Source organism: Canis lupus, chromosome 6 (genome assembly GCF_048164855.1).
Source record: "Canis lupus baileyi chromosome 6, mCanLup2.hap1, whole genome shotgun sequence".
Lineage (NCBI taxonomy): Eukaryota > Metazoa > Chordata > Mammalia > Carnivora > Canidae > Canis > Canis lupus.
In genome coordinates, this window is record NC_132843.1 from 76,161,418 (window position 1) to 76,186,815 (window position 25,398).

The 25,398-nt window shown below is 45.8% G+C and overlaps 1 protein-coding gene across 1 annotated transcript in view; it reads left to right on the plus strand.

The window, feature by feature from the left end:
* The window catches only part of CRB1 (crumbs cell polarity complex component 1), a 213,444-nt gene that overhangs the window by 181,655 nt on the left and 6,391 nt on the right, over window positions 1-25,398 (plus strand). The window lies entirely within an intron of this gene.

A 25,398-nucleotide genomic window follows, 5' to 3' on the forward strand; every position in this document is an offset into this window, starting at 1 on the left:
GGAAGGGGGAAGGGGGTGGAGAGGGTAGGGTGGGGGGTAGAGTGGGAGGGTGAGGGTGGAGTGGGGTGGTGGGAAGTGGAGGGGGTAGGGGGGAGTGGGGGTGGGAATGGGATGAAGAGAGGAGGGTGGAGAGGGGAGGGTGGAGAGGGTACGGGGGAGGGGAGGGGTGTGGATACGGTGGGGGGTGGGGGGTGAAAGGGGGAAGGGGGGTGGAGAGGGGAGGGTGGAGACGTGGAGGGGGGGTGGGCGGGGCCCGAGGGGAGTGGGGGGGCGGGCACGCGGGGGCCAGAAACAGCTGGCCACCGAGGGGGCTGAGGGCGGTGACCTTCCGGGGCCCCCGCGTCTGAAGGAGCCCTGCGGTGGGAGCCTGGGCCTGCCCCGGCTCTGGGTGCGCGGCTGTGATGGGCGCAGCCCCACGCAGCCCCACCCTAAGGCGCTTGGGTTCCCCGAGCCCACCTAGTATTCGTGGCGTGACACTGAGAATCACGGGTTAAACTGGGTTTTGCATCCGTGGTGTTTCGGTGCCTGGCTGCGCAGATGCTGCGTTGCCGACCCTCTGGGAAGTTAAATGTGTATGTATTTGTATATACAGATTACTTTTATATCATATAGATCTCTTCATATATATAGCTATTATATATATAAAGAAGTTAAATGTGTATATATTTATATATATAAATTACTTTTCTATCTATCTATCTATCTATCTATCTATCTATCTATCTATCTATCTATCAAGGGAATCACATGAAATCCATAAAACGGAGAAAACAACTTTTCTGACAGCATTCCTACCAAATCTCAAATTCTCTCTCACCGGTATAATTTCTGATTCCGCCAAACCTCTCCTCCAGTAGAACGACAGAGAAACTCTACTTCCATGTCTTTTTCCTGCAACACTTTCTATTCAAAGAGAGTACCTTGGGTTAATTGCTTATAAATTTATGAATTTGCTGAATTGTCTATCAAATGGACTGATTTGAATTGCGTTTTGATGCATATTTAACAAAAATTAGGTACTGTTGCATGTCCATACACCAAAATATATATATATTATAAAACTTGATTTCTTGGAGGCATATTTTTCTAAAATTTGCAAGTAAATGTATCATCTTTGAGTATCTTCCTGAAAAAAATCGTGAAAGCATAGGACCTTTCCTTATCAAAATGTATTTGGCACAATGTTTTTTTAAAAAAATATATACCTGAAATGATGGATCTGTACGGTAAGTTAACTAATAGGATATGCAAAAAAAAATTATATGTATTTCTTGCCTTTAATAGCCTAAACATAATAATTTTTTAGAAAACTTTATTTGGTAATATTTTAATTGCTTCCACTGGCATATTAGCATTTCTGCTAAATCTCTCTGTACAGATGCGCCCTTCCAAAGAAGACATTGCGCTCATTTAAAGGGAAAATTGCTTTGATCCTATGAATTAATTTAGAAAACAACTACAGTGCTAATGACCTGACAAATATAATTTTGTAAACGTGTCTATGTCTTTAGGAGCTGCTCTGGTTCAAAAACATGAGGGTGACTTACCCATTGGGTGACAACCCGATTGCTTTAAGAAAGTCGTTTTCCTGTGGAAATGGCCAAGGAAAACCTAAATATACCAATCGAAATGAAAGGACAAAGTGGTATACCATAAGAGCGAAGGAAACGGATTGAATTCTATTTGTCAATAGTAATAGATTTTATGCAGCAAATTCATACCCTGTAGAGCCCTGGCAGTCCTTTCAAACTGGAAGCCATTGATTTTGAAATCTTTCCTTTATCCTCCTTCTTCTCGCTCACATCCAGGCACCATACAGCTGTCTCAGATGGATCCGTTCCCAAGTTAGACTTTGTGACATGATATTCGGGGAAAACCCTCATCAATGTTTGCATTCCCAAATATTTGAAGTAAGCATAAAATAGATGACCAAAGACCACACATATATGGCTTCACACTGCCTCCCTTTTCGGTATTTCTGTACTTACATACTTACAGGCCGCTGCAGTGTAATCTATTACCTTCCAAATATATCTGAGTCATTCTCAAACGCTTTGTGAAATTCTGATGTCTCTGTTGTCATTGGAACTGTCAGTTGCTTTTCTATTTTCCCGACGTCTTGCATGAGATACCTGACTTGAAAATATTTTCCCCTTTCTCTTTACTTTTCTGTATTTTTAATTGCATTGTGTGTGACTATGGCTTTTACATAGTTACACAGAAGAATAAAACTTTTGTTTCTGTATCTCTACTTATCATCCTCGGATAACTGTCTTCATTTGTCTTGACTGTGTCTTGCGTGGTAAGATATCCACAAGGCAGGCACACGTGTGTACACACACACACACACACACACACACACTCACCTCACATAATGGGCACATAAGCATCAGAGCTAACCTTCCTGAATTGAGGTCTGCTTCCCCAGATGTGTCCCTGCAAGAAAATATCTGGGGCCCTCAAAATCAAGGTCCCATGTACTTTCCCTCTCTGGCAAGTATTCCTCTAGGTGGCATTCTAGAAGTGATCATATCCCTAATTGTTCTCACAATGGGTTTACATTGTCCCTGCCCATAGTAGGCATAGTTCAATCTGGCTCCAGAGAGGGGCCATCTCACCTGAAATTCACACAAACTCCTATAGAACAAGCTTCTACAAAAAAACCTGTATTTAGCTTAATAACAGATCATTTACTTTTGTTTATTTTTAAGATTTAATACCTGAAGTCATAACTGGTTTTGGCCATGCCTCTTCCTTCTTTGTGTGTGGGTACATGAAGAATGGTTTTTATTACTTTCCTTTTTAGGAAATGGGGAAGTAGAGAAAATAGGAAGGTTTGCAGAAATTAGTGTTCTGGCAGCATGAGGAAACAATTAAATTCAAGTAACACTATTGAGGACCTACTCTGTGCCAGGGACTGTGATAAACTATTTATATATATTTTTTTTCAATATGAGTGACCAAAGTCTCCCAAAATCTTCACTAAATTGTATTTACAGATCCTTTTGCCATTTCTGAACTTATGCAGCTTAATCTTGCAAGATTAAAATGGAGTTCTTTCTGGAAATGGTGATACATAAAATTTGAATTTAATGATGTATGTAGGTAGGCAACCAGTGATGAAAAGAAATCTGGGTTGTCCAACTACCAAAATTACTACTATTTTGGACTCTTTCCCTTCTCTCCTTTTTTAATGTATGCAACAGTAACTTAATGACTATCTATTACGTGTCATGCTCTGGATTATGTACTAGGATTACGACTATAGGTGAGACACGAGCTGGCTCACAAATTGAAGGTCTGGCAGTGGATGTCGGTCAACAGTGGAGGACGGTTCTTGGTCAGTGCCAGGATGGAACTAAGCAGCAGCTGTAAAGGAGCACTCAGGAGGGGCAGTGTGCCCAGGCTTAGAGGTGGATGTGGAAGGACTTAAAGCCTATGCTGGGATTCAAAGGTAACCAGGTGTCAGGCTGTGGCAGGAGGGATGGAGCAACAGAGATTATTTCTGGAAGAAGGGGTCATGGAGCTCAGGCAGGGTGGCTGGAGCCTGAGGTGGGAAAACAGGAAGACCGAGGCTTCAGAAGTAGCAGAAATGAGTCCTTGTAAGTCAAATTAATGACCTGGCTTTTCCTTCTAAGAGTAATGGGGAGTCTTTAAAGAGGTTCAATCAAAAGAGTAACAGGATCGCACTTGCACTTTAGAAACATCACCTGGGCTTCTATAGAGAGGATGGATGAAAAGAAATGCAAAACTGGACCCCAAAAGACACAGTTAGGGGGCCGTTGCAGTAATCCAGATAAAAGGAAAGGACATTTGGCATGACCTGATATAGTCAAAAGGGATTGGAGGAGGTGGAGCTGAACAAATTGCGGAGCTGTAAGACCTACCTCGTGATTGTTTGGAGAAGGCTGGGGAATATTATTTAAAAATATTTGGTGATTTAATAAATGAATAAATATAAGTTCAGTGGGATATCCAAGTACAGTTACTAATCAATGTGAATATTCTAGTCTGGAGTTCAAGAGAGCTGAGCTGGGTGTCTAATTTTGGGTGTCATATCATAGATTTATTGATCTTTTGTATTCCATTCTCTACATCTATAATCCATTTGTATTTTTCCTAGTATCTTTTCTAGTTTTATTGAGGTATAAGTGACATAGAACAGGTGTAAGTTTGGGGGATCCCTGGGTGGCTCAGCGGTTTAGCGCCTGCGTTCAGCCCAGAGCGTGATCCTGGAGACCCAGGATCGAGTCCCGCATTGGGCTCGCTGCATGGAGCCTGCTTATCCCTCCGCCTCTCTCTCACTCTCTCTCTCTCTCTGTGTGTGTCTCTCATGAACAAATAAATAAAATCTTAAAAAAAAAAAGAACAGGTGTAATTTAAGGTGTGCAATTGGTTAGTTTGCTACCCTGAGATATTGCAAAATGACTGCCGCCATAGCCTTAGCTAACACCTCCACCTCATTACGTAATTACCATTTCTTTTTTGGGGTGAGAACATCTACCATCGATATTCTTAGAAACTTTTTTGAGATTTTATTTATTTATTTGAGAGAGAGAGAGAGAGCAAGAGCAGGTGTAACGGCAGAAGGAGAGGGAGAAACAGACTCCCCGCTGAGCAGGGAGCCTGACACGGGGCTCGATCCCAGGACCCTGAGATCATGACCTGAACTGAAGGCAGACACTGAATCGACTGAGCCACCCAGGTGCCCGTCTTAGCATCTTTTAAGTGTGCAGTACAGTCATGTGGTGAGCTATTAGTCATCATGTTGAATATTAGACTCCTAGAACTTACTCATTGTATCAGTAAAAGCTTGACCCTTTATCCAGCATCTCTCCAACCCGTCACCCTCTGCTCCTGGCTAACACCATGCTACTCTCTGTTTCTACGTTTTGTGCAATGTTTTTAGAGTTGGTATGCGAGTGCGATCACGCAGTACTTTTTATCTTCTGTCTGAATTATTTCACTTAGCATAACACCCTCAAGATCCAAATGACAGGATTTCTTTCCTTCTCATGTGGAATAATATTCTCTTGTGTATATGTACCAGACCTTCTTTACTCATTTATCGGATCGGTTGTTTTCATACCTTGGCTGTAGCGAGTAATGCTGCAATGAACATGCGCATACAGGTAGTTCTTTGAGGCAATGGTTTCATTTCCTTTGGCTATGTAGCCAGAAATGGGAGAGCTGGATCACACAGTAGCTCTGTTTTTAATGTTTTAAGGAATCTCCATACTACTTTTCATAGTGGCTGCACCAACTTATATTCCCACCAGGAGAGCGTCAGGGTTACCATTTCTCTACAACCTCACCAACACTTGTTATGTCTTATCTTTTTGACGATAGCCATTCTGATGAGTGTGAGGTGATACCTCATTGTGGTTTTGAACTATATTTCCATGATGATTGGTGATGTTGAACACCTTTTCATGTGGCTGTGGGCATTGATAAATCTTCTTTGGAAAAATGTCCATTCAGTTTCTCTGCCCATTTTTTAAATCAGATTGAGGTTTTTTGGCTATTGAGTTGTATGAGTTCCTTACACATTTTGGATATTAACCCCTTATCAGATCTATGATTTGCAAATATTTTCTTGCATTCCATACGTTGCCTTTTCATTTCATTGATGGCTCCTTTGCTGTACAGAAGCCTTCTAGTTTGATGTAATCCCACGTTTGCTTGTATTGCCTTTGCTTTTGGTATCAAATCCAAAAAAAATCATTGCCAAGATTGATATCAAGGAACTTAACACCATATGTTTTTGTTGAAGAATTTTATGGTGTCAGGTCTTACATTCAAGTCTTGGATCCACTTTGAGCTGATTTTTTATTGGTGTGAGAAATTCAGTTTTATTCTTTGGTGTGTGGCTATTCAGTTTTCCCAACACCATTTATTGAAAAGATAATCCTTATTTTTGGCTCCGTTGTCATAAATTAATTGGCCATATATTGGTGGATTTATTTCTGGGCTCTCGATTTTGTTCCATTTGTCTATGTGTCTGTTTTTATGCCAAACCCATACTGCTTGAAATCAGAAAGTGTGCTGTCTTCAGCTTTACTCTCCCTTCCCAAAATTGCTTTGGCTATTCAGGGTCTTTTGTGGTTCTATATAAATCTTTTGTGGTTCTATATAAATCTTAGGTTCTATATAAATCTTCTATATAAATAGAACAAACAATCTTGTTTGTTCTATTTCTAGGACAAATGCCATTGGAATTTTTTTAGAGGTTGAATTAAATATATGGATTGGCCTAGGTATGGACATTTGAACAATATAAATTCTTCCAATTCATGAGCGTGGGATATCTTTCCATTATCTGTCTCTTTAATTTGTCTCATCCCTATCTTACAGCATTTAGCATACAGATCTTTTATTTCCTTAGTTACATTTATTCCTGAGTCTTTTATTTTCTTTGATGTTATTGTAAATGGGATTATTTGCCTATTTCTCTTTCAGATATTTTGTTGTTGATGTAGAGAGATGCAACGTATTTTTGTATGGTGTAAAACACCTAGAAGGAAACATAAGGAAAAAGCTTTATGACATCGGTCTTGGCAATGACTTCATGGGTATGGCACCAAAAGCCCAGAGAACAAAAGCAAGAATAGACAAATAGAACTACCTCAAACTTCAAAACTCCTGCACATTAAAGAAGCAATCAGTTGAGCGATTTTTATCCTTCACTCTGCTAATGTGGTGTGTTATATTGACTAACTTATATGTTGCACTGTCCTTGCATCCCAGGGCTGTCACTTGGTCATGATACATAATCTTCTCAACATGGTATTGAACTTGCTTTTCTAGTATTTTGTTGAGATTTTTGCATCCATGTTCATCATGGATATTGGCCTGTGGTTCTCTTTTTTTGTGGTATCTTCATCTGGCTTTTGTATCAGGATAATGTTGACTTTATGAGATGAGTTTGGATATTTTCTCTCCTCATCAGTATCTTTTTTGAAATGTTTAAGAAGGATTGGAGTTCATTCTTCTTTAAATGTGTGGTAGGATTTACCAGTGTGCCATCTGGTGCTGGGCTTTTCTTGGTTGGGAGGGTAAATGATCACATTTCTAACACCAAAATAACTGTTGTGAAAAGGAATAGATGACACTATTGAAACTGCAAATAATGACATGTACTGGCACTGCTTTCAACTTGAGAGGCTCTCATATTTGTAAATCCAGTTTGTCCCCCTCATAATATCCCTGAGAGGCATTAACATCTTTAATTTAAAGATAAATGAATAGAGACTTAAAGGGGTTACCTGAATTTCTCCAGGTCAGGTATGCAGGAAGAATCAGAGCTAGGGTTTATCCACATCACTTTTTCCAAGTCTAATGCTAACGAAAGGTTTGAGGTCTGTCACTTAGGACTCAGGAAAGGGATCTTGGAGTAAGTAGCAGGAGTTTTGTTGCCCTCTTATTGTTGTCGAAACTGGTAAAAAAGAAAAAAAGAAAAAAATATATATACACATACATATGTTAGTCATCATCAGGAACGGTTTGGAAAACCATATAAGAACTCCTTTCCAATGCAACCGTAAATTTTTGGTGCCTATTGACTGGTTGCCACATCTCTTGAAGGAACTGACACAAATAGAGATGATAGCAGGGATAATTAGAATAATCAGAGAGGGGATTCGAGGAGTAAGCAGACACGTCTAATTCCTAAAGTGACTCTTCATCCCGGCTAAATGAAGAGTCTGAACATACATGCAAATGAGTGGGTGTCCTGATCGAGGGAACCCGTTCAGAAAATCCCAGAGTTCCAGGATGGGAGGCATTCACTGAGATGTAGTAAGTCTAGCAAGTGATAGGAAATTCTCTCTCACACACTAAAAAATTTATAGAACTCATTAAACTAAGAGAGTAAAGCAGAAAGTAAAAATAAACTCAGCAGGGATTTTGAGTCATTTATGAATGACAGAGTCACAGATGGTTTCTGAGAGGGTTAGAGCTGTGCTTGATCAGAACGGCTCATGTCAAGGATGATGCCAACTGGCCCACATCCTCGGGCTTCTGTTAAGAACAGAGCACCGGCCAGTGGCACAGGAGGCTTCCTCTCTGTGGCAGCCTCTTTGTGCTCTCAATTTGGCCTTTAGGAGGGAGGTTCCCAGAATGGCATTCTCTACAAATGGTTATTTTTAAAAACGCTGTCACTTATCACTGAGTTTCCACTAATTAGCATTCAGGAAGGAGTAAATATAGAGCTAACATAAGAAACGGTTCTGAAATGTTATTTTGATGCATTTCAATCACTGAAATCAGCTCTGATTCAGTTCACTAATCTGTTTTCCTTTCATCTTTTCACACATTATTAAGACTTCTGCTTCACCAAGTATAATTAATGCTCTTCATTTCTAAATGTGGGGTCATCAGCACCAGCTTCACAGAAATCATGTAATGATTTCATGTAATGTTGACCTTCACCTTCAGAACACATTTCTTCCTGTGTCCAAAATAGAAAAGAAGCAGGCGATAGAGAGTGCGGCCCCTGGATTGTAGGTATAACTGAATTGCTTGGTGTGAAGCCACAGACAACTGTCAGAAATAACCAGGTTGAAGTTTGCCACTGGGTTGACTAGCTAACCAAGTCAAACAGCTTTGGAGGTACCTGTCAGATTAATCTCATCATCTTTTAAATCTCCCTGATGGGATCATTGCATTGCTACAATATTGGGCTTTGCCGAAACTGGCTTTTAAAATATTTATTTATCCATTTGTCCACCATTTATTGAGAGTCTGCTATAGACAAAGCTCCGAGCCAAGCAAGGTGAGCAACTAAACTATGCACAAAGGATGTGTTCCTGCTCTCAAAGAGCTTAGGCAGGAGAACTGAGTAACTTCCATGGATAGATCCACCCACATAGTTTTACAATTTTGTAAATAACGAAGGTATCTGAAATGTGCCTATAATGGCGTATGTTGGTTATGACAAGGGTGACCGCGTTATTTTTCAACTGGAGTATCTTGAGAGTGAAAGCGAGAACTGATAATAATCATGCTGGACAACAGCCTCAACTAATATTGCTCTGTGCAGACTGAGATATATCCTAGTTATTGCCCAAGGGGGAATGCATTATGTTTCATTGGATCCACTTCCATTCTCTTCAAAATGTGGTTGAAGTCTATCATAGATCATTTCGGAAATGAGGTGTACATGACTCAAACCAATTAGTTGGCCAACTGACTCAAAGCAAACAATGAAGTCAATTGCATCTTGTTAGTTGCCATTTTCTTGAATTATCCCCCTTGTTTTATACTCGGGGAGAACTTTGGCGTTGGTTCCATCTATTCAGAACAGAGTTGTGATCAACCAAACTGAAAACTGCTGGGACGCGATCAGATACCATGCTATTGCCTAGTTTGACATGACATGAATTTAATTTTTCCTGATTTTTAATTTTTCACGAATGGAGAGTGTAGATTCCTATGTAATGTGGCTTTTCTTCTTGAATGACTTACATTCCCTTTAGGAAATGAAGCTTCGGCTCATTGAATCCATTGCTGATCTTTTTTTGTGAGAGCAAATGGAGTGACATGTAGAAAACGAGGTACCCTCGAGGGAATTCAAATAGCCAGATAACTGACTTGGAGTTAGTAATTGTTTCAATATTATTTCTACTTAAAACTTTCATGACGCGTAGTACCTATTTATGGATTGTATGCATAGGATTTTCCTAACCTTTGTAAAAAAAAAATGTCTTTATTTCTAAAAGGGCATAAAGACCATGGCTATTATAGTTTACTCACAATTATAATTTCTGAATCACAGAATGTGGCATGTAAACTGTAGAAATCTATCGGAAACTAATTGTATACAGAAAGGAAGCAACATATTAATAATACAGCTCATCCAAAACAAATAGGCTACTTGCAGTGAAATGCATTTGGTCATTTGGGAGGCATATTCATGCTTGTCTCATGGTCTACTTGAGTTTAATTTAGTTCCACATGTGGCTCTGAATTACTTCCACCCATTTCCCCCAGTATTTCTTGAATAATCCCATCGGATAGCAAGCTTTATGGTGTAGAGGACAACTGAGGTGTCAGTACATTTGTTATTTAAAGTGGCAAAGTACATAGTAATGCTTGAGAGATGACGGAAATCTCTCTAGTTGAGAACCTAAAACTCAGGGGAAAAATTACATTTTAAAAGCAAAATGTTCCTTTGAGTTTTTTTAATAGCCAGCATCAAGTTACGTATATAATGGATACTCAGTGGTCACTAACGTACTAAGGAGTGAAATGTTTTTGAAGTTCAAAGTGGCAGTTTCTAACTCAAGAGAATCATGCACGTGTGTGTGTGTGTGTGTGTATGTGTGTGTACATATTCAACTTGCCCCATGGGTATTGAAATTAATGAAATTAAAGTGAGAGTATTAAGTCTAGAAAGTTGGCCCATTTTTCCTACCAATTTTGCGAAATGCAAAAGGCAAGTCTCAGACATGAGCAGCCACTTCAGTGATGAGACTGTCCTAAGGATGGGTGAGTCACACTCTCCGTTAGGGGAACAATTCCATCCAAAAACCAAATGCACAGAAACCCTATTATTTATGCTGAAGTGGAATTTGATATGAACTGGCTTTTTCCTGAGCTGGTCCCAGAGGAAGCTTAGATCCATAAAGACACGGGCTCACACCTGTAACGTGACCACGTGGACACCCAAGGACGCCCGCAGAGCAGCCCGCAGGGATAGAGTTCCCTTGGCTGCCTTTTTGCTTTTGGAGGAGCAGTCCCTTATATCAGATGCACAGAGCCCCCCCAGATCCTGGGGACGGGGGGAGGAGCATAATGTGTCTTCGAGGATGACTGCGGTTGCGTTCTTAAAATCCACGTTCTCTTGACTCCTCTAAAGCAAGTGAGAGCCGACTTTGGGAAAGGGCCTATGAAGGGATGCGGGGCTCGTTTCCTTCCTCTGGGCCTGGCCAAGCATGTGCGTGCTCAAACCTTGCCCGGGAAAGCTTCCCGGCCCCTCTCCCCTTCCCCACAGGTCCTGGGAGCGTCGTGGCGTCGCCACAGCAGCCTCCGGGCAGCCCTGTCCTGACGCTGCGAGTCTGTGGAGTGCTGCCTCCCGGCCGGGCCTTCCGCACCGCGGCTCCTTCCTCAGACTCGTGATGGTGTCTCCCCGCTGTGCCGACGGCTCGAAGCCCGGGAGGGGTTCGGCCCCTTTCCCGAGGACACCCAGGCCTCGAGTTGCAGCACAAGCGTCCGCATCTCGGGGCCGGTACCTCCCCGCCGCCTTGTCCTCCGTCCTGTCAGCTGTAGGAAGGTGGGGGCCGTGGGTCCCTTGCCTCTGGACCGCCGCAGCCCGGCCACGTGCCTGGCAGGGCAGGTGCCGCAGTGCGTCCTGGGGGAGTAGGCGGGTGCGGGGAGAGGACGTGCGCTGCCCGCGGGAGGGAGCCCGGAGGTTTCCAGGGGTGAGGAGCAGGGGGGTCGCGCCCCCGAGATGCGCCAGCCGGGCCTTGACGAATGAGCAGGGACTGTCCTGGCAAAATCTAAACGACCCCCCCCCCCCCCGGCGGCCCCCAGTGTTTTTCTTTTGTTTCCTCTTGATCGTTTGTTCCCAAAGTGTTGGTGACCCCGTTTGTCCCTGACGAGATTCAGTCACGAGGCCGCCCGCGCCTGAAGGCCGCCGGGCCCCACCGGGAGGGCCACACTGGGCGGGCGACTCCCTGCGCTCTGGCTGCTTCCTCGCTGCTCTGTAGCCGCCTTCTGGCGTCTGTGAGGCTTGAGGAGGGCGACCGGGAAAGCCGCCCTCAGCGCCGGAGCCGTCACAGGGCTGGCCGGCCGGGCCCAGAGCGGGGCAGGAGGCCGGGGGGGGGGGGGGGGGGGCGCCCCTGGGCCCGACGAGACAGCAAGGCCTCCCACGGCCGGTGAAGAGGCTCGGAGCCGCGAGGGCGGAAGGCAGGCCTGGAGAGATGGGCGGACGCCGGGAGGATCCGGGAGCGAGCCGGGGGCTGGGCCGCCTCAGGGCCGCGGGCGCCCGAGAGCATCCCCACCCAGACCAAAGCTCTCGTCGGCGGTTTGTTTTGTTTTGTTTTGTTTTGGTTTGGTTTTCACAAAACTGCTCGTCGGAAAAGCCTTCCGAGACGTCTCCAGACGTTCCCCCGTGGCCCGACTGGCCCGGCCCGATGGCCTGTGGGGTCGGCTCGCGGCCGGCCGGCCTCCCTCCTGGGGATGAGGACCCCCCACCCCGCCGCTGAAAGGCCGAGGGGCTTCCCAAAGTTACCATTTGCGTCCCCGCGTGTGTTTCCACAACCGTGCCTGACGTCGGGGAGGAATCCGGGAAATGCACTCCACGAGCCCCACGCCCCGAATTTCGAGGAAACTTGCATCTGGTTTCAGAGGCAAACACTACGATGTAATGAGAAGACGCGCCCCTGATGTGCCTCGGAGGCCAAAGCACAGCGTGAATTCACAGGAGTTTGGCCACTGCGAGCCGTTAGGAGGGGGGACGTTTCCCGGGAGCAGGTGGGAATTAAGGGAGGCCGCGGAACCGAGAAAGCTCATTTGGAGGACGGGAATTGGGAGAGCCTGTCCCCAAGAGAGGCCAGAGAGAAAAAAGGTCACAAGTAAAGATGTGATAGTGGGGGCCGCCTGGGGGGCTCAGTGGTTGAGCGTCTGCCTTGGGCCCAGGTCGTGACCCCGGGGTCCTGGGATCGAGTCAGGCATCGGGCTCCCTGCAGGGAGCCTGCTTCTCCCTCTGCCTACGTCTCTGCCTCTCTCTTTCTGTGTCTCTCATGGATAAATAAATATTTTCAAAAAAAGATGTGATAGTGGGAAAAGGTTCAGGTGACATGAAGTCCAGAGAGTGGAGAGGCCTGCCCGGAACAGGCCAACGGTGATGGGGACGAATGGGATGTAAAACTGGACGCATTAAGGTCAGGGCTGGGTTTGTAGATTAAACCACCCAAGCATCTATTAAAATGCAGCCAGAGTAGGAAGAGCGGCCCCACGGTTGGACGAGGTAAGCCTGGGCGCTGTTTTCCTGGGAGCAGTTTCCTGCCAGTGGGGAGCACACGGGAACAGCCTCGAACTTTCTCACTAGAAGGGGCCTTACACCAAAAACGGTAGCAGTTTTCTTTAATGATGGTCCTAATGGATTAATGAAAGCTCCCCAATGACATTCGTAGACTTATTCTTTCCAGTTGGAACCCAAACCAATAGAAACTATTCCTCGTTCCAGAAATTTCTTTTTTTATTTTTTTTCTGTATAATGCTGTGCAGGCAGGCAGTTTTCCTTGAGCAGGTTTTGGGGGCCGATGGAGCAGGTTTGTTTGTTTTTCTAATGAGTTTGTGAAAGGCAGATATTCTTTAAGCCAATTTTTTATTTCCGCTAATTAAAAGTTTTCTGTGGGCATAGTTTTATTAGTAAGTCTTGCTTTAAGCACCTAAAAAAAAAAGAGAGAGAGAGAGAGAGAGAGAGACTTCATTTGAATCTTTCTAAAGTTCTTGTTCATTAATTGAGGATTTTCAGGCCTGTGATGTTTTTGGTCTGAGGAGGTTCAAGTATAACCAGATTAAGTCTCCCTTCAGGAAAAATTGAGCCAATTCCCTAGACCAAGCCCCACTAAAAAAAGAGTCTTGGAGGCAATACACAGCTGCTGTTATTTTTTTTTTGTCATCTTAAAGGTTATAAAATCGAGAAATATATTGATTCACTTAAAGCAATGCCTCATTGAGCAAATCGATATAAAATGTACCCTGTGCCCAGCAGTAGGTGGTTTGAATATTTTTTGTGATTCGTGCAATCCATTTTCAAAGCCAAGGAAACCAGAAGATTCTGAGAGTGAGCCATTAGCTGTCCTTGGGGACTTAACGGCTCAATGCAGAGGAAACCCCACGGTTTGGGCCTCAGGTGAGCGGGATTTTCGTGGTGCCCTTTCTGCCAGCAGTTGTGCCTCCTCTGATAATGACTGCTCCTCATGACCAAAAGCATCCAGCGTGCGATGCCTCATTTAATCCTAATCACCAGCGGTAGTGTAATTTCCAATCCACAGATGTTAAAACTAAGGCCTAAACAAGTTAATGAATCATTAACTACGCAAGCGTCATGCACTTCATCTAAACTCAAATCCGTGCCCCTTTCTCCAATACGCAGTCTTGGGTTTCATGTCCTAATTCGTAAAGTGCACCACTTGGAGGCCGTTTGCAAGCAGCCCGCCCTACCTGAAAATTTTAGAAATGTTAACATTTCTCAATTGTAAAATGAATGTTTAAAATAGGTGCCATTGCAAATGATTTCCCAAAACACAAGTGTTTCCTGAAGCCCGCTATACCCAGGGACCTCTGTGGAGGTTTTGGAGGAACAGTTCGGGAGGGCAAATGAGGAATGTAGATGGGAAAGAGATTGTGAATCTGCTCTCTGCCCCTAATGGGACCCAGTGTCTATTTATTTTTACCATTAAGTCCTGTGAATGCCATAGATCCTAACAGCTGGCAGTATGTAAATTATCCCAATTTGCTGCTTCTTGAGGTGAAAGGTTGTGTGTATTCGGGCTGATATAACTCCATTGCCACTTAATTGCCATTATAAATGCCCTCGAATTATAGAAACCAATATAAGCACCTTGATTTAAATATTTATTTGCAGAACCTTAAGTAAGAGCATTGAGCTTCACATTCAGCTTTGTGGGGTGAGCTGAAGGGGTACAAGTTCTCTGTAACTGCATGTCCTCTGTCTTCTGCCTTGAGACTGAAATGGTGGTTGTAGGTCCCAGAACTCCTGCCATGGCTGGGGAACAGGCCACCGCCCCTTGGAGGAGGAAAATGTATACGTTTGTAAAGAGGCCTTCTGGAACATAAAGAGCCCGGGATGCATTATGAAGGTGATGTGTGTGTCCCTAAGGACCAAACATCTCAGCGCTACCTGTTAGAATGAGAGACTGTGAGCGAAGGGTAGGCTGCGTCTTGCGTGTTGACTTACCTCCATGCTGAGCCAGAGCAGGACAAAGCAAGGACACCACCTTTGGTTCACTTCCTTTCTAAGGATTCGTTCCCTGATTTATTTGTTCCCAGTGAACCCAGACTGTGATCAGAATCACAAGCTCCTACTACATTCTTAGTTAAGAGCGAGGTCCAAGGGCACCCGGGGGGCTCAGTGGTTGAGCGTCTGCCTTCGGCTCAGGGCGTGACCCTAGGGTCCTGGGATCGAGTCCTGCATAGGGCTCCTTGCATGGAGCCTGACGTGGGACTTGATCCTGGGTCCCCAGGATCACGCCCTGGGCTGAAGGCGGCGCTAAACCGCTGAGCCACCCAGGCTGCCCTGGATGGAATCTTAAAAAAAAAAAAAAAAAAGAATGAGGTCCAGATTGGGTGCATGGATTTCTAGAGCTTTCCTCTCTACCTGGCAAATATACGATCATCACGTGGCTCTGTCAGGAGCCACTCAGCATGTATGTTGAGGAGTCTGTTTTTGCATTTGTTTAAATTATGCCATTTAATTCATCGGGTCAGCTCAAAACATTTTGAGCACCTACTACAACATGTAATGAACTTTGAAGCTGACAGAGGGGGAAAAGATGGCATGTTCTGTTTGACTACAGCTTTGCAAATAGAAAACAGTTCAGATCTTGAAATCGTACGGTCGTTATGCCATGAACTGTAGGAATCCATGGCAGAGAATATTCCAGCTAGAACTTTTGCTACATAAAATAAATTACATTCTTAAAATAAACGTAGTTAGACTTTATAACATTCTGTACCTACGCAGTGTTGACTTTCTTGATTTTCTAGTGGTCGCGTAAGATGACCTTCTTGCATCGGACTTGTTATACAGGTGGCGATGTGCCATCGCAACCAGACAGCTGAAGGACATTTCAGGGACTCCTGTCTCATCATCCTCATCAACTGGCATTTATTGAATCCAGGCACTATAAATAATACTTATATACTTTATATATAGTGAACTATGTGGGCATGTTTTCACGCGGATAATGTTGAGGCCATGTTTTTATATCTATAAGAAAAGAAGAGCTCCTACCTAATGGTTTTGAGACTCAAAAGGAATATAAAAACAACTCTGCAGCTCGCCCATGCTCGTGGAAAACTTCAGTCCTTAGGCAATGGGTGAAATGGGAAAGGCTTCCTCGGTCTGCTGCTAAATGTTCCCCAGTGTGGACTCGTTCATTCCAGGCAGAGGTACTAGAGTATTTAGAGAATCAGCTGTGACACCCAAAAGGACTAGCTCCTTTTACTTGGAAATTAGCAAATGGATGTACAACTTTTAATTATGCATAAATTTCAAACTTTCTATCAAAGTCAAATTGTGCTGATGTTAGTCAAATGTAATCTAGGCATTGATTCAAGAACCTGCTGATCGAGTAAAAAAAAAAATACATGTAAACTTGTTAACAAGAAGTACAATTATCTACATCTCAGCAAATAATGCCAGGGTGTCATGTAATATGCTGAGCTCAGGCAGCCCAGAGCCAATGAAGATCTCTTTCTTTTCTTCACCATTAATATTTACAGTTGGAAGCAATACATGGCTGCAATCTAAGTGCTGCACCTCAGAAGGGAGTTGTTGGCTTGATACCTTGTTTCCTGACACTGTGAAGCCCTGAAACCTCTATCTTCTTAATCATCGCCTGATAACATTGTGTAAGAACCAGAGGGTGGCACACGGCTGGTTTACACCAGCAACAACCCTGGGAGATTTTCTGCATTGTTTAGTTATTTTACTTTCTTGGTAGACATGCTGGGGTGTTAAAAGCAGAGGACTGAAAGTTGTGAATTATGGGTCCTGTTCTTTGTTCTCCTGCTGATTTTTTCAAGGTCCAAGCAGGCACCGTTTATAGATACAGCGTACCTCCCAGACGCCTACTGTGTGCCAGGCACCTTCCCAGGGCTCATCAAGCCCTTCCACCCATCAGTCTCCTTTACTGAAGCTGATCCTCACATGCAGTCCTCAGAGAAAAATTAAACAGCCCTTGACAAACAGGGAAGCGTGGCTGGTTAGATAAGCATCGTATATAGTTAGAGACCCGAAAGGTAAAATAAGCATTATTATGCCACTCTCTGTGTGTAAATATGTCAACTGAAGGTAACACAGTTGAAATTGAGGGTGGAGTTGAGGTCCTGTCTGTATCTCGCCCTACCCAGAGTGCGTCTGTGCATCTCTGTACGAGCTCTGACGATTTGGATGCTAGGTCTGCTGCTTAAAAGCGGTGTGACTTTGGACAAATTGCTTAAATCATCTTTTGAATAAGGGCAATCATGTCTGCACCATTAGCTCGTTGCCAAGATTAAGAGGAGAGGCATATAAAATGCCGGGGACAGATTACATCTCCTGATTTTCATTTCTTTTTCTTTTTCCCCGTGTATCACCTTCTAGCTTCAAGGTAGTGTTTCCAGGTGATCCCATTGTAGAAAATGAATGGGGCACGGAGAGGCTGGATTGCCCAGGTGGAATGCACAAGCACCAAAGACCCCGCTGTCCCCTTCGAGGCAGAATTATCTATTTATTCTCCACGCCTGAGGCTAGGCAGAGAGCCCCAGCCAACGAATGTCAGTAAAAGATGCTCTGGAACCACTGGATGCAGGGCCGACGTGTCCGGCCCGCGGAAGATGCCTTCCGCTTGTCCTCGGGCCTCCCACCTGCGGGGGCGCTTGGCTGGGGGGCCGTGTTGTGGCTCCTTTTCTCTTCCCAAACTTGTAGCTGCTCCTCGCCTGGTTGAAGCGCAGCAGGTGGCTTCCTCTTACCCCCAGCGCCGCCTGCGGAGTGTCAGTGCATCCCGGGCACCCCGCTCGGCGGGAAGGACTGAGGCTGCGTGTCTAACCTGTGCTGTGCAAGCAGAATGACCCTGGAGAGAACATGAGTACGAAGCATGTTGGGAGGATTAGTACCCGGCCTCGTAAACAGAATCGGGGAGGGTTCTTCAGGCCTGGTGACTAAGCACGGCTTTCCTCCTGAGGCTCTTAACACAGTCCTGTCCCTGAGGACAAGTGATCTAAATGGTGATTGAATAGAAAAGTTACAGACCCAAGGGAAATATTTGTTTTTAAGCGGGGAAGAGGAGTGCTATTCTGGGGTATGGGAAAAAGAAGAGATGTACTGCACCGCAACCCTGAAGATGCTTCGTTTATAGTTTGAATTCTCAGTCCCCAGTCCCTTTGGGAGTTAGGAAAACAAAATCTCCTTTTGATTCAGATTATCTAATGGGAGGGATATTCTTCTGGCAATGACTTCAGAATTCCGAAAAAAAAACATGTATACCATTCCTGCGTCAATATGACACAGGATTTTGGGAAAATGCAGTAATCCACCAAGATTCTCCTGAAAGAAAAACAGCAAACCCTTACATTTTGAGAATATTGATAGTAAATTGTAGAAGTAAGATATAGGCAAACGTGTTAGCTGGGTTATGTCATTTCTTCTTTTTTTTAAAAAATTTTATTTTTTATTTATGATAGGCACACAGTGAGAGAGAGAGAGAGAGAGAGGCAGAGACACAGGCAGAGGGAGAAGCAGGCTCCATGCACCGGGAGCCCGACGTGGGATTCCATCCCGGGTCTCCAGGATCACGCCCTGGGCCAAAGGCAGGCGCTAAACCGCTGCGCCACCCAGGGATCCCTATGTCATTTCTTCTTAAATTGATCTATGAACTGGGTAGGAAGCAAAATTTGGTCTATTTTACTAATATGCTAAAAAAAAAATCACTAGTAAGAGGAGTCTTCAAGTGATTTCTCCTTGGAGCATTTTGTAGGAAAGGAACAGACTACTTGGCATGTCCACGTCCTGCCTTTTCCCGGCAAGGATCTCCTAAAATATTATTTCAAAAGATAAAGCAGACATTTTTAATATTAAAATTAATGTATATACTTAGCCAAAGGTATAAAATAACCATCTCGGCTACGTTGTCTGATATAATTTTTATAGTAACCTGTCAAATTCTGTGCTGAATTTATACCTAGAGATAGGGCAATTTTAGTCTGACTATATTTTTTAACTAATAGGGAAATACTGTTAGACATTTTGTCCCCGCCCACCCACCCCCCTACTCCCCCCCACTCCCCCCTCCCCCCCCCCCCGCCAAAAAAAAGCTGGCTTTACCTTCTACTGTGCTAAGGAAACATATACTTTCCCCCAACTGTGTTCTTGGGCATTTAGGTGGACTGTTAACAAAGTCAAACCTAAGGCTTTCCTGTGTGTGTGTGTGTGTGTGTGTGTATTTTAATGTTGCCAACCTAATAACCTATAGACTTTTACCAAATGGCTCATTTGGAATTTGAAAGCCTGACTTCGGGAAGAATTCTTGATTTCTAAAACTAAATAGCATTTTAATATAAATCTGCATGATGTGAAGGTTCCTACCTTTGCAGGTTGTAAGATACCTTGGTGTTTTTAAGTTACTTCCAAACCCATAAATTTCGGTAATGCTCACTTTGGGATCTGACCAGTCTCAGTTCCACAGGACCCGTCTCTGGTTAGACACACCAAGTCTCCAACTGGTTTGGACAGAGAGGGCTGGGCAGGGAAAGGACTCCCGGTAACGCATACCCTGTGTCTTTCATCTCGCACCAGGCCGACTTGGAAACTCAAAGTCCAGTAATTTGATGTAAACCGACAATGACAATCGAAATGGCCACTTCTGAGATTATTTAAGAGAAGGCGCCGGGTATAGACATTCATCAATGAAACACTGGAAGAAAGGGTTTTTATTCCTAGGTTTGCTTTTTAAAATAAGAATAGAGTAAATGGCACAATAGATTATATAAACAAGGACTTCAATGACAGGCTGTCCAAGGGAGAGTAATATATTTTACGGGGGTGACTCGACGCCACACTTTATCACCCACACGAGGGGAAGCCGATTTTCGTTTGGTCAATAAAACAGAAGCTCCAGCGTCGGGCCCGGGCCCGGCGGACCGCGTGGTGGGGCCTGGATGCCGGGCGCCCCCGTGGGCTGGGGTGCAGCTGGGGCTGATGCTGCTGCCCAGGGGTGTCGGGTGTTTCGGTTCTGTCTACCTAGTCAACAGTGCTGCGGGGGGGTGGGGGGGTGCAGAGGGAAGGTGCATTTGGCCCTTCGTGCTCTGGTAACTCGGCGCAGGCCTGGGTGTAAGTGGAACTGGTTATTCCAGAGCTGGATTTACTGCCGTCTCCCAACTGTTGAAAATTGCACTCCGTGGGCTGCAAGGCAGGGGGGCCGGGGGCATCTCATTATAGGAGGCGAGGTTTCTCAGAGGCTGGACTCTCTCAGAGGCTGAGTTACTGAGGGGCTGACTTGAATGTGGACTTGGACCAAATAATTTTCTGATAAGTTGGCCATAAATCCTCAGTGAAATAAGCTTGGTGTTCTCAGCCTATCTATTGGCTTTTTGATCATTTTTATGGCTTTTCCTTTTGCCGGTCAAATTATCCTTATATGCTCCTAAAGCTCCTCTGACATGGATTAAGTCAACACAAACCAATAGACCTTCATTACTTTGGCAACTGGTTTTGATTTGGGGGCAATAAATACAATGACACAGACTAGATTACCCCGGCCAAAAGGATATGTGATAAGCCGTAAGGATGTCAGGGCCCCGGCGCTCTTTTTCCTGCATAATGTGAGAAAGAATTAATAGCAGCTTTTGGCCCAAACTGAAGATAGAAATCTGGTAGAGAAAAGAGCCCAAGTGCAGCTTCTAGGTCAAGAAGTGGGTCACGGGGAGGTCTGTGCACACCCGCCGGGGGCCTGGCGTTGTGCTGGGCGCTGGCAGGCAGGGCTCGGGCCAGATATAGGAGGAAGCTAACACATGATGTCATCCACGAGGGTCTTCTTGTCCAGGAGGGGAGATGAGACCATCAGTGGGAACGAGATTTACAGGGCGATAAATGTACAGAGAAGAGAGAAATTCAGTAAGCTCTGGAACGGCAGAGGAAGGGGTAGTGGAAGAAACGAGATCTACAAATTTGGGGTTTGGAGAGATTATTTGCATTATAAAAAATAGTTGAGAAATATTGTTCCAAGTTGTTTTGTTTTTTTTGGAGGGGCAGGGGTGGGGGGGAATTGAAACCTAAAGAAAATCAGGAAAAAAAAATAGCATAATGAACACATGTAGTCTTTACCCAAATTCAGTAATTTTTTTTTAACATTTGCTACCTGTGAATATACACAGTTTTTTTTTTTTTGGCTGCCTATTTAGAAAGTAGGTTGCAGGCATTCTAATATTTTATTGCTAACGATTTCACCAAGTATCTCGAAAGAAAAAGACCTCCTTCTACAGCCACAATACTGGTATCACATTTAAGAAATTCATTGTCATCCCGTGTTCAGCTTTCTCTAATTGTCTCAATAAAGTCCTTCCTTTATAGATTTTGTTTTCCATCCAGGATACAATCGATCGCATTTAGTTGCCAGGTGGTTGCTTTTTAGTATCTTTTAATCTCAAATCTCTCTGCCTTTTAAGTCATTTGCTAAATATTTTCTTGCCATTGAAATTCTGTATAAAATCAACTGACATCTTCATCAGTCACCTTCTCAAACTCACGATGGCAGAGATGGGGTATAAAGGAATCGAAACCCCTTTCTGCCCGATAAGCCCCTGGTTGATAAAGGCCTCTTGGCATAGAAATAGAAAGAGAAGTAGACATTCGAAGCTGGTACATTTTGAATAAGAGGTACAGGCCATGTGTGCTGGGGAATGACCAGCAGAGAACATACCTGAAACTGCGCCCGGGACGCTGGCCCCTGCTCCCCGGGGGGAGAGGAGACCGAGCTTCCTGGAAAGGAATCGAGGTGGCTTCCATGCCCGGGCTGGGCAAACGCTCTCCTGACAGAGGAGCCGCTGCTCCTCATTCTCCTTCTCCCTTCGAGACTCTACATAAGCACCTCGTTCTCCCTCAGGCGTCCTGGGCAAGAGCAAGTGTGCCAACATCCCCCCTGCCCTTCTCCTTCCCCTGCCACTGGATCATGGTGCTTCCTTCTGTCTTCAACACCTTTTTTCACCTCCACCTCCCAGGGCCCTCCTTTGAGAAATGTGGGGGCCGTCAGGAAGTCGCCCTCTTGCCCCTTTTCTTTTCTTTGCCCTCACCTGTAACATCACAGCTCTCTCATGGGCCTGTGGTTGTTGGGGTGGCTGCCCCAACCGCCAGGCCCTACCACTAAGTCCTGAGTTTTTTAAAGACAATGGCTGTGCCTTTGAACTCCATCTACCTAGGGCCTAACATGCTCCCTGAAGCTTTGCAGGCATTCAGTGAAAATCTATTGGCTGAGTGAATGGACCCGTGAACAGAGGAGTGAATGAAGAGCACCCCCAATCAGCTTTCTGGGCCAATTATACAGGACTCTTCTTACGACTGAAAACAATTTAATAGTGCATTGACTTGAGCAAGGAGCATTACAAGTGTGGAGTCAATAACGATTGATCAGCCCCTTTGTGCAAAACACTGCACTTTGTATTATTGAAATGTTCTGGAGGAAATAGGTGCTCATTCCTGAGAGTCCTAAGGGGAGGGACAGAATTTGGCCAAACCCACAATGAGCCATGTGAGCACATTCCCCTGCGCACTACAGGCCGTGGTCACCAGGTGCAGCTTGCTTCCCAGGTCTTTTTTTTCTCTCTCTTTTTAAAGATTTTATTTATTTATTCATGAGAGAGAGAGAGAGAGGCAGAGACATAGGCAAGGGGAGAAGCAGGCTCCATGTAGGGAGCTCGATGTGGAGCTCGATTCCAGGACCCTGGGGTCACGCCCTGGGCCGAAGGCAGATACTCAACCGCTGAGCCAGCCGGGCATCTCATATATTTTGTATTTTTTAAAAATGGTCTCTAGCAGCTGCTGCTTGGGCCCCAAAGGTTGATTTCATCCTGGCTCTGAGGAGCAGGAAAAGGTTAAAAAAAAAAAAAAAAGATCATTTGTGGCGAATTTTGCATAAAGGAATAACATCCAGCTGCCTTCGTGGCCACACCGTGGCCAGGTGCCTGTCTTTCCTTCCCTGCCTCCCCACCCCCAGCGCCAGCGGCAGCACCCCAAGACGCTGCCCCCCATCGGGCAGGCACCGGGGGAGCCCCGGGCCAGGAGACAGAGGGAGCGAGGCAGAGAGGCACCTACGGCTCCACGGAGCTTCCGTCCCAGCAGGGGATGTGGACGTGCCCCAGCAGGTGGCGCAGGTCTGTGTTCGGGGCACACACGAAGCTGCTCGCGGGGGAGGGTGAGGGGCGGCCTCCCTGAGACCCCCCCCCCCGGGCTGGGCCGCCCCAGGAGTGACAATACTGTGTGAGCGCAGCCCGGGCTGGCGTGAATGGCAGCTGTTATCTTTGAACAATAAATTCTCTCTCACACACACACACACGAGAAAAGAAAAGAAGAGAGAGAAAAAAGAAAGAGAAAAGAAAGAAAAGAGAAAAGAAAGAAGAAAGAGAAATAAAGAGAAAAAAAGAAAAAAGAAAGAAGAGAAAGAAAGAAAAGGAAAAAAGAGAAAAAAGAAAGAGAAAGAAGAGAGAGAAAAAAGAAAAGAAAAAGAAAGAAAAAAGAGAAAAAGAAAGAAAAAGAAAAGAAAGAAAAGAAAGAAAGAAAGAAAAAGAGAGAGAAAGAAGAAAGAAGAGAGAAAAAAGAAGAGAGAAAAAAGAAAGAAAGAAAAAAGAAAGAGAAAAGAAAAAGAAAGAGAAAGAAGAAAAAGAAAGAAAGAAAGAAAGAAAGAAAAGAAAGAAAGAAAAAGAAAAGAAAAAAAAGAAAACCGAATGCAGTCTTGACTGTGGGCGGCCGGGGTGCTGTTCTCGAACGAGATGGGGAGAGGCAAGGTTTTTCCCTGAAAACGATCCCATCCCTTACTCCCCTCATGAAGGGGAGAAAAATCGGAAGGCGGTGTCCCCAGACCTGAGCTCCCGACCGTCAGAGGCCTGGAGCGAGCGTTTAGAGACCTGAGGTTAGGAATGTGGGGCCCAAGGCCTGGAGCCAGGGGTTAGAGACCTGAGGTTAGGAATGCCAGGCCCAAGGCCTGGAGCCAGCGGTTAGAGACCTCAGGTTAGGAATGCGGGGCCCAAGGCCTGGAGCCAGCGGTTAGAGACCTCAGGTTAGGAATGCGGGGCCCAAGGCCTGCAGCGAGCCAGCGGTTAGAGACCTGAGGTTAGGAATGCCAGGCCCAAGGCCTGGAGCCAGGGGTTAGAGACCTGAGGTTAGGAATGCTGGGCCCAAGGCCTGGAGCCAGCGGTTAGAGACCTGAGGTTAGGAATGCCAGGCCCAAGGCCTGGAGCCAGCGGTTAGAGACCTCAGGTTAGGAATGCGGGGCCCAAGGCCTGCAGCGAGCCAGCGGTTAGAGACCTGAGGTTAGGAATGCCGGGCCCAAGGCCCGGGACGCTGGGACTGCGCTGCCCCGCGCACCACGCATCTCTACCCGCAGCGCATCTGCGCGCCGTGGGTGACCCAGAATTAGCCCCACAGCGCGGGACCGCGACCCTTCGTGATCAGTGTCCCGGGGGGTTCCCGGCTCAGAACCACCGAGCCCTCTCCCCGAAGGTCCAGGGGAGGGCCCCCGCGGTGCCAGGTGCCAGGGGGGAGGTGTCACCCAGCGCTAGAGCACCGGGCACGTAGCCGATGCTGGATCCACTGCCAGGGGCTCGTGTTTCTCCCATGTACCCACACCCCAGTTCCCCGCCGCAGTTCCAGACTCTTCCACAGGCCGGATCTGGAAGTCACTGGGGAAGATTCCCAGGCCCGTGCCTCCCCGTGCTGTGCTCACTCGACTCTCATCTCAGTGGAGTTTCCAGGGCTGGTGGTGTGGACACCCCCGATCAGTGCGGGTGGAGGGGGTGATGGCTCGGTGAGAAAGGCTTCAGCCAGGGGCGGGGTGCAGGCTCGCCCCATCCCGGGGGTGGGGGGGCTGGGGCTCCCCGCTGGTTTGTGCCCAGTGAGCCCTAGGGAGGCACCAGTATGCCCAAGAGAAGCAGAGCCGTGCGGAGGCCCGAGCCACTCAGCCTGTGGCCTGGACACCTGGTGCCTCCTCTGTCCCCTGTGCCCTGCCCGCAGCCCTGACGGGGATCTATGACGCCCACCCTTTGCTCACGTTACCAAGCCTTGTATTCAGGGGTGACTCACCCCCGCCCCCGGATGTGCCAGGGCCCTTCCTGCGTGCTCTCCTTTGGCTCCCCAGGGCTCGATTTTACCCCCCTCCTAACTGTAAAGTGGACAGTGTATTTATGGTCGAAAATTGGCCGCTGCAGCAAGTTTAATTTCAAAAACAGAGTTCTGGCCTATATTCAAGATTACTATGGAAATGGCTGTTTCTAGCAACTCCCTGATAAGCTGCAGTTCAAGGACACAAGTCTCCGTGGGAGGTTTTAACATCCACCAAATGGAAGACCTGCTTGTTGCAACAGTGATTCGCAAGAACTGCTCTCCTGGGTCTTAACCGTGGAATATCCTCTCTCTTTCTCTCTCATTCTCTCTCTCTCTCGTTTTTGTTTTTGTTTTTG